This window comes from Lolium rigidum, chromosome 4, assembly GCF_022539505.1.
Source record: "Lolium rigidum isolate FL_2022 chromosome 4, APGP_CSIRO_Lrig_0.1, whole genome shotgun sequence".
Classification (NCBI taxonomy): Eukaryota; Viridiplantae; Streptophyta; class Magnoliopsida; order Poales; family Poaceae; genus Lolium; species Lolium rigidum.
Genome location: NC_061511.1, coordinates 25,233,421 through 25,244,062, shown reverse-complemented (window position 1 = coordinate 25,244,062; position 10,642 = coordinate 25,233,421).

Here is a 10,642-nt window from a genome sequence, read left to right as displayed (position 1 = left end):
ACAGATTATTACCATAAGGTTATCATCATATAACCTAAATATGACAGAAGCATAGATCTGCTTCACTTTCAGTACGGAGTAGTCTTTTTTTTTTTTTGGGATCGAAGGCCCTTTCCATTTCAAAAGAATTTCACGTTTAATAGTCGCAATGTAAGAACACGTTATGTTTATGTTTTGCATAAATCTGATTTTCCACATCTTTATATATGTTCCACTTGTTTTTTCAAACGTGAGTTATTACGGTGTGAATTTCCATTCATACTCCCTCTTGCCCACTTTAAAACCCAGCGTTATCATCTACTAGCGGCTTGCTATTTTCATTTTCATATTAAGTTGCCTATCTTGGTGAATTAGAAACGGACCTAGGGCTCCGGCCACTAGGGTTTTCCATCCTCCACCGACGGTGTCCGGCCGGACATGGAGTCCTTGTTCCCGGACGGAATGTTCTGTTCGGTCTTCTCTCCTTCTTACAGTGATATATTGAGATACAGATCGATTTTCTCTCTTGGTTTCAAGCATCTAGTCTTTCCGTGTTGATTGTTGTAGATCGCCATGGCGGACCAAGTCTCCTCCAATTCATCGAATCATGCAGAGGGATCCGGTAGCAAGAAACCGGAGGCGGTGGTGGATGCGATGAAGCGCCTTGGAGTTGAAGAGGATGAAGGGGATGATCTCGTCTTTGAAGATGAAATTAAGGTCCCCAAGTGACAAGGGATCAACTTATCAATGCATACGCATTGTAGACTAGGGTTTAGTTGGAAGTAGAGGGCAAGTAGATCTCGAAAGTTTCAGCCGAAAAGTACTCGACGATTAAGAAACTAGGGTTATGTTGACAATGGATTCGATCCTCTCTTTGTCCCTCGACTCCCCCTTATATAGGAGGTGGAGCCGAGGGTACCGTGTTACACAAGATTACAGATTCCGGGAGACTCTCTGAGTTCAACCCGCAAAGTTACAAGTCTCTATATTTCCTAATACAACTCTAACTTTCCTTAATACTAGCTGGGCTTCTGAACTTCATATTCTTCGACTTGTGGGCCTTCAGTAAACCCCGGGTATCATCTTTGGCAGGTCCATTGGGGATGCCTATGTCAGTAGCCCCCGAGATTTTGCTTGAATCGAAGAATCATGGAAAATCTCCAACTTTATAATCATCAAATAACCTTTTCAAGCCATCACATATCTTTAAATAAGAAATTATATATTGTACAGGGATAATGGTAGTTGGGGCTAGTTCATCTGACGGATCAGGTAGTAGTTAACTGCTCTAGTGGCAATCCGCAAAAACCTACTTCAAAATCACGTCCCTGGACATGATCTCGGGATACTGGTGTTAACTCGACAGGTGCCGCTTAAGGTCTTACCATCTGTCGAGGTGGGTGGTCGCAGTGTATCAAAATTCAAAGGGACGCAACTGACAGGGGCACCGGATGACCTTGACAAAGGCGTATCCCGATGGTGAATGCGGGACTATCACGATGACCATGGATGGAGCAGGGACATTGAGATGATAAGTGTCACAATGGTAGCTTCTGGGGGTAGAAAGGTGCCGAGATGGGCGACATCTTAGGTCAGGTCGACTGGCAGAGACGATGTTGCAATAGTAAGTTTGGTAACGCAGCAGATAGTAACCTCAGATGGGAGGAGAAAGTGGTAATCTAGAAAAATTAGGAAAAATGATATGGCGAGCAGGTCATCCTTAGACTGTGCATGTAATTATAGGGGAAACATTTGACAAAGAAACCAGATCAAATCATACGATGCATGTCCTTTCGATTGATATATAGCATACCTTTGTGAAAGAAAAAAACAATAACTTGGCAAAAATAAATTCCTTAATCTCATGTACTCTTGCACTCGCCTACGATTCATTGAAAAAGCAGCTTCCAATGAATTTTCGTTAAAAAAAAGAAGCAAAACCTCGTGAGCCGAATTACGACTGTACTCGGATTTCGTAAAATTTCTCTTGCGTACAAAAAAACTAGTCATACATTTCAAGCCCTCCTCTACTCATCTGTTATGGAATTTTCTTGATCACATCAAGAATTCCACCCCTGTCTGGAATTTACATTCGATGGTTAAGATGGGGATAGCTCCAGTCACTCTACTCGTCTCTTACCTGTTTTTTTGTGCGTACCAATGACCATGAACGAGACTGTGTGGCATTTGAAATGGCCAAAGTTCCAAATCTGCCAACGCCAGAAAGTAAAATATTGAAATGACAAGCCTAATGGCCATATCCGTGCCCCGTAAAGCACAGACAAATTAACCAAAGTGCGTTCCTAGCTAAAGAGAAAAGTAAGCACGTAGGAAAGAAAATGATTTAGCGAAACGCGCAACAAAAAAAAGCGTAGATTTTATTTGCTAGTAGGCTAGCGGCGCCGTCGCCAAGCGTCCAAAGTCTTAAGTCGCGAATATTCACGCGAGCGCACGCGCTATGCAGGTGTGTGGTGCTAGTGCAGCCCTCTATGTGTCTCTACCATTTTACATGTCACCAAGAGCTCTCCTTATAAGTTGCTCCAAAGCCTCTTCCCTTAGCAAGGTGGGACTAAAGTTTGGTCATGACCATATGGTTGCCAGAATTCTTGTACTGGACTGCAGTTTTCCGGATGGGCCTCTAGATGCACAGTTTTCCGGATGGGCCTCTAGATGCACGGTCGCATTTTATCTTATCTGTAGCGATTGGATAGAAAGCAATCGCATCCCCATCTTGGTTATTACTGCTAGCTCTTAGCATGCATAGTACACATCTTTAGCTTACCTCTATGCGGACAGCCACACTTATGGTACACGTTTTAGGCTTAGAGACAGTATTACTTTTTTTAAGTTCATTTGGATACGACACCACCAAACATCTTTAGCTTACCTCTCCGCGGACAGCCACACTTATGGTACACGTTTTAGGCTTAGAGATAGTATTATTTTTTTTAAGTTCATTTGAATACGCACCACCAAACATCGCCCATACCCACTATGTAAGGCATATATAACATGCAGCCTACAGCCGCGTCAGTGTACTTCACCTGTTCTTTGGAACTATCAATGATACAATTGCACTTCTAGATATGCAACCTACGGAACCGAGAAAATAATTTGGTTTCCTTTTATGCCCGAGTTGACTTCAAACTAATACGAGTAGATAGCATGCTTTTGCCTTTTTGTGTTGACAATAACTAGCCACCAATCACCGTCCTCTAAAAAAACACCAAGCCGTACTACCTTTTACATCCTATCCTCTCCGGTGCTTATCTTCATCAAATCGACGCACCCATGTGGGGCCACGACAACACATAGACGATAACAACGTCAGGTGCTGGCTGGCCATGGTTGGTGAAGGTGCACGACCAAGTCGCCACGACATGGATAGTCCTTCCATAGACGATGTCGTGGCAAGGTTTACGGAAAAGGTGTAGCGCATCTTCACTCTTCATATCTTTCTTAAAAAAAACACGTTCATCGATCAAGAGCTTCGAAAGAATCCTCGGTGTTGAAGTTATGAAGAATATGTGTATAGGCCATAGCTAGATTTTGCCAATATCCGGGTAGGTTACATGTTGGAGTTGCCTATTATATAAAGGCACCCGGATAGCTAAAATAGACTAAGAATGGAGGACCTAATTTCGGTGCCTAATCTATACGACCTGACATATTAGAACACATCGACGGGTGCATGCATGCATAGTGAGCCCCCATTTTGAAGCGTGATTATGTCAAATTTCCACACACATATGAGGTTTGACATAACTGACGTGCGAACCATAGGCACAAGACTGATATTCCCTCAATGTTTTATGACTTTGAAACAACCTTCAAACTACCTTTGAGTTTTGCAACATGCTTGTTGTCAAACTTTGCCTTCTTTGACATTGTTATGCCAATTGACAAAGCTGATATGATATGCGGAAGTGCCCTGTCTGTAGAATACATCTCCAACAGTTTCTATTATTTCTAGGAGTGTTTTTTGTTGTTGCATATACTTTCATCTCTTGTAGTGACTGGAACCAATTGCATCCTGTGCATGGACAGTGTGGTAGTGCAGTTGTAATTGAACCCGAGAATTTTGCACGGCATGGTTTCCATGGCAAGAGATATAAAGGTGGCCGAGAGGAGGCTCGTACACTTGCATGCACTAGATCTGTACGTACCAAGTTAGGAGTTAGAAGCAACTTGCTTGGCTACAGCTGACACCCATGGACGTATCAGCACGCACACATGTAACATACATGCAGCAGCACACATGCTATGTATATTTACACACATAAGTCGTGAATCTCGGTCCTCTCATATATTAAACATTCGGAGATGTGCGAGCACGCTCACTTATGCATGTCAATAACTTAACGTGAATCCACCTACCAAGTATGGTTGTGTCTGCAGTCCTCGTCTTTTCCTCCCGTCTCTCCACTCAGCCGCCGCAACCCTAGCCGCCTCCAGTTCATCCTCCTCCATAGATTGGTTCCCCCTCCTCCGGTCGACTTCGCCGGCGTCGGGAGGAGTGAGGAACCCGATCTATGCGTGGAGTTTCGAATAAAAGTATTATTTTCATTACACTACGGGAAAAACAGGCTTTGCCGTGCAACTATTTGCACGGCAAAGAGCCCTATTTGCACGGCAAAGGCTTTGCCGTGCGACCCCGCACGGCAAAGATCGCACGGCAATGTTATCGACGGCAAAGGCTTCTTTGCCGTGTGACTCGCCAACGTTGCACGGCAAAGGCTTCGCCGTGTGACACCGCACGGCAAAGGTCGCTTCTTTGCCGTGTGCCTAACATGTTTTATCTAAAAAAAGGCCCCAAACTGGCTGGTCTGGGAATCGAACCTAGCACACAGAGTAGCGTGCAACCTTGCCACTGAGCTATATATTCGTTTGTTGATAACTATACCATGCCATGCCTTTTGAGATGAGAAAAAAATCCAGTTTCTACATCTTTGCCGTGCACTTACACTAGGCAAAGGCTTCTTTGCCGTGCGTTTTTTCTAAAACACTAGGCAAAGGCTTCTTTGCCGTGCAACCCAGCTGCGCGCACGGCAAAGGATGAGGCACGGCAATGCCCAACGCCTTTGCCGTGCACCAAGTCTTTGCCGTGCGGTGTGTTGGACCATTGCCGTGCACCTTTCTTTGCCGTGCGGCCTCTTCCATCTTTGCCGTGAATCGTATCTTTGTCGTGCGCTTGTGTCTATCTTTTCCGTGACCAAGGTCTTTGCCGTGCGTTTTTATCTGTGCGCACGGCAAAGATTTCTTTACCGTGCGCGGACACACGGCAAAGAAATACTGCACGGCGACGCATATTTTTCCCGTAGTGTTAGATTATGTTAGGATTTTGGTAGCCGCCTTCTTGTTGGTTTCCTCTCAATGGAGATGGCATCGTCTGCAATAAGTGATCTTCGGCCTTTCGTTCGGCGACGAGATCTTCTTCCCGGCGTCAATGGTGGTGTTGAACAATCACAATTTTCTAGGTATGGGTCTTCGGATCTTGCTTCGCTAGATCGATTTTGGATCTTTTGTCGTTGTTGCCGCGAGGAGGATTATCCTCGCAGTTTTTGTCCCGGCTGCTACGTCCTTGACAATGGTGTTTCGTACTCTCGGCTCTCCATCAACGACGACAAAGTTAGTCGGTTATTATTCCCTGACATACTGGTGTTGGTACTCTTGCCGATGTTGTATGACTGCTTTAATGGTTACGTGCGTGCACGCAGCCTTGGCATTGCGGCTCAAAAAATTATGGGAGAACTTTCGTCGGTATCTACAGGTCTATGGTTCGTTATCTATCTTTGGCTGCCTTCAGAAGAGTACAAAATTGTATTCTGGAAGAAGAAAGAAATTAAAGACCTCGAAGATTTGTTACTATCTTTTAGACTTTATTTTGTAATCGTTGGAGTCAGTTCATGTATCTCTACCATGTACTATTTGTTGCTATGAATATATGTGGTATTGATTGTCAAAAAAAAAAGTATAGTTGTGTCAGCTGATCGGCCGGGTTGTACAATTTTGGCCATCCATCGATCAAATCCGACTCCAGCTCCGATCCGTTGCTCTGCGCCCAGGCGTCCGGACGACCTTATCGTTGCCATCATCCATCTCTGCCCCAACCTGATCCCTAGCATGCACAAGCGAGCATCTCGCTGCTGCGCTGCCAGCTCAAGTTTCCTCCTACTGCTAATATAGCATGTGCATGGAGAGACCGCCTCTCTAAACTAGATAGGACTGCTTGGAATAGGAGCTGCTACTACCTTTCTGCGGCACTCAATCGACCGACGGAGTCAAATCACAAGCTAACTGAACTAAATCTGGATAATTATATACATGCCGTGTATGGATTTAACATACATGCACACGTGCAAGGTCTGCAGAAAAAGAACGTTAACATATTACATCATAATATATATGCACGCTCGTGAACATAAGAATATACTAAGTCTGCATGCACCACGTACTGTCTTGGCTCGGACCAACTCGGTTGTGGTTGAAGTGCTCCTCGAGAACGCGCCGCTGCCGTCCGCCATGCTGCGGCCTGTGAGGGGATAGCAGTCGCTTCCGGCTTCGGACGGCATGCTACCCAAGCTGAGGCACACCTCGGCCGCGGCCGTCGCCGCCTCGGCTTTGTTCACTTCACTAGCGAGGTGGCGCCGTCTGCGGTCCGTCATCAACATGGCGCAGCGCCGGCCGCTTCTCATCGTCCCACTCCTTCTGCGGCATGGTCGGCGGCTTCTCCTTCGGCGCCACCTAGTTTCGCCGGCGCCTTCGCTGGCTTTGACGGAGCCTTCTTCTTCGGTGGCATGGCGGCGGCGAGAGTTTTGCATCGCGGGAGTTGGATGGGCGCGGGAGATGGAGTGATGGGCGGGAGAAAATGAGTGGCGGGCGGGAGAAAATGAGCGGTGGGCGGGAGGGAGGGGAGATTTGGCGGAATCCGATATGCGCCCTCTCCGTAGGGATCGACGCGGGATTGCTGGCGCTTTTATTGAGCTCCAAATCTAACCAGCACTTTTTAGGACGCGCCGGTGTGAGCCAAAATCAAGCCGCCGGCCCCAATAAAATCGATATTGACGCCGCCGGGGAAGATGGTCTAACAAACTGCATGGAAAATCGGAGAGGCAACCCCAAAGTGCTGGGGCGCATGCATGCATCTTTCGATTACTTTTCCCACTAGCCTCTAGCATGCACCAAAGTGGTTTACTACCAGCTTAAAAAAAGGAGAACCACGAACCAATGTTTTTTTCTCTTGATTAGACCTAACCCACCGAGACGGATAGAGTAGTAAAAAAGTCAATTCATAAAGACATGAGATAATAGGTTCACATACACTTGTATTGCTCGTCTCGTCTCTATATAGGTCCTCTAACTTCCCTTGCTTCTCTCAATTGCATTACACCTTTCGGAAGAAATGAGTGAACCTATTAAACAAACTAGTATAGGGTTGACATGGACGTGGACTAGCTTGTTTCCATGGATAGTCCGCCGTCAAGATGGCGCAGCACCGCTTCTCGTCGTCCCATTCCTGCGGCATGGTCGGTGGCTTCTATTTCGGGGCTACCGTGTGCGGTTTCGCCGACGCCTTTGCTGGCTTTGTTGGAGCCTTCTTCTTCGGTGGCATGGCGGCGGCGAGGGTTTTGCATCGCGGGAGATGGATGGGCGCGGAGATGGAGCGGTGGGTGGGAGGGGGATTGGGGGAACTTGGAGGGTTTGGAATCGTGCGAATGACAGGCGGAGCCCACGCATAGAATTCAACGTGGCGTGAGGCGTGGCTCATGGAATGAAGAAAAGTTGTTGTCTCAAGCTCGTGGACTCATTGGTGAGGAAGAAAAGTTGCGCCGTCCACTTTTCCTGGATGATTTGAACATGGAGCAGGTGCTAGATTATGTATTTGGCTTCCAGCAGAGTGAAGTTGTGGTTGGCAGCGAGAAGGAGGAGGAAGGTGGAGGCAGCAAGCCGCGTGGTGGGCTGCAAGGCGGCCGCAGCGAGCTGCGTGGTGAGCTGCGAGGCGGACGCGGCGAGATGCATGGTGGACATGGCCATCGAGCTGCATGGCGGGCGTGGCGAGCTGCGTGGTGAGCTGCGAGACGACCGCGACGAGCTGCATGGGGCCGCGGCGAGCATATATACTGGAGATGCCGTCGAGGAGCTGCGTGGCAAGCAGACTGTGCCGAGGCTGACGAGGTTCGTGCCATGGCCTGCAGGCTGTTGCATGGCGTGCGCCGTGCATGCGGTGAGCGCGGCGAGGTGCGTGGCTGCCCAGTGTGCACCTTCTTCCGTCGAGCAGCTGGTGTCTCCACCGTTTTCAACAGGGAGAACCCCATGTTTGTACCAGACTCACCGCCGGACTCATTGCCGTTCCCGCGCAGTACAGCGACGACAGGCACCACCGCGCTCAGAGTTGCCTATAGCCTGGCACCACCACGGCCAGGAATGCCTCAACCGGTCTGGCACAACAAGTTCTTGATATTTAGCAATAAAAATAAAGAAATGTTGGGAAATCTATTTAACAAAGAAGAAGATCGCCTCCACCTGGAGATGTAGTTGTTTTTATCCGCAGCGATGTAAGCACAAACAACGACGGTTCGATCGATCGATCAACTGGTCGGCCGGGGAGTATAATTTGGCCACCTATCGACAAAATCCGACTCCGACTCGGATCCATTGCTCCGCTTTAAAGTGTCTGACAGTGTTACCGTCGCCGTCATCCATCTGTTCCCGAACATGGTCCCAAGCATGAACAAGCGAGCATCTCGTTGCTGTGCTGCCAGCTCTGGTTTCCTCTTGCTGCTATTATAGCATGTGCATGGAGAGAGGGAGAAGAGATGTACAAAGATTGCATATGCATACACACTCGGCCTCTGTAGATCGGATAGGAGCTGCTACTACCTTCCTGCGGCACTCGATCGGCAGGATCAAATCACAAGCTCACTGAATTAAAGCTGGCTAGCTATCTCCTGCGGCTCCCGATGGGAACGGTCAAATCATAAGCTCACTGAACTAAATCCGGATAGCTATCTCTCATACATATGTGTATTATACATACACGTGCAAGGTCTACAGAAAAATGAAGTAAAATATTACATCATAATATAGTTGCACCCTCGCGAACAAGAATATAAGTCTGCATGCACCACTATATTGGTTCTGACGGTAAGGCAATCCAACGGCGGTCAGCTTGGCCGGGTATCGCTTCCATGACAGTGGCGCCGTCAACGGTGCCCATGGTCAGGATGCCGAGGTTGTTGTTGTTAGCATTGGCAGCACGAGTTCTACAAGGGAGAGGTTGCGCCCGCAAGGCGCTTCAGCATCCGAGCTAATAAGCTAGGAAAGCTCCCAACGAACCCAAGCAGTTGCCCAGGCTAAGCTAGGAAAGCTCCTAGGAAATTCGAGTCAAACATGAAGAAATTGTCAATAATTTGAATGGGCAAACGACTTAACAGCTCATCGCCCGGGTTGAATAATCTGGCTAGCTCCGCCAATGAACCCGAAGAGGTGTTCTTGTTGGCGATGTCATAACTAGCCCACTGAAGGTGGTTTTTGCGCCTACTTGTCCGGCGTCGCTCGCCGCATCCACTTCTACTCACAAACCCTAGTTGTTAATGTCGTGGCTACATGTTTATACTAAAAAAAACACGACACTGAGTAGGTACCAATACTTGACCTACATACTAGAGGCATCAATCTCACGAATTTTCATCAGTCTCCTTGACGCCCATGTTGACGTGTTTCCCCTGAGCGTGGAGTCGTTTCATTTTTTGTCATTTTATGCTAGGAGCCTTTTTAGCCACATGGGAATTGAGTGTTTTATGGTGAGAAAGAATTTGACCATGTATTGGCCAATGGACCGTTTGGATATGATTTTAAAGCCGTTGGCCACATTGGAGTTCCCACACGGATGATCATGGGCTACCGACTCCGACCTACCCTTAGAATGACCCTGATGTTAATTACCAAAATGGAAAATGATGATAGCTAGCTTATTCGATGATGGTGGCGTCATATTGCATGCATGCGTCAACATGGAGCATCGCGCACCCCCACCATATTGCACGAAGATTGATGTAGTACATCGTCATGCAAGGAGGACCCTCACCACCCTCGAAGATGTCTCCATAGTCAAAATTAAAGGCAATTCATTAAGACATGGAATAATAGGTTCACATGCATCTTGCTCGTCTCATCAAACACCTCTCTAGGTTCTCCGAGGTTCCCTCGCTTCCCCGAATTGTATGCACGTTTTGAAAGAAATTAGCGAATCGATTAAACAAACTAGTATAGGTTGACATGAGTTTGGACTAGCTTCTTTTTCCATAGCTGGTGTATTGTGGTACAAGTGTGTGCATCTCTTGGAAAGCAAGGCTAGCGACGGATGACGACATGAGACCCCGGGACTGAACCTAACTTTCATCTCTTAGAGAGCCACAACTTAACTTGCGGGAAGCATATACAGATACCCATGTGTCAGTCGGTCCGCGGCCTGGTCTGCACCACATGGTATTCACTTTGGAAGAGTGCAAGTTACTGTCTCCAAGGTTGTTCAGAGTAGAAGGAGGAGTGGGAGTTCTAGACAGCAGGTAGTTGTGTTGTTGTAGCTGTTGGATCTTGCTGTTGTCAGCTGGAGCCAATCTTGTATTTGTAACTCTAACTTCTATAAAGTTGAGGTACGCGT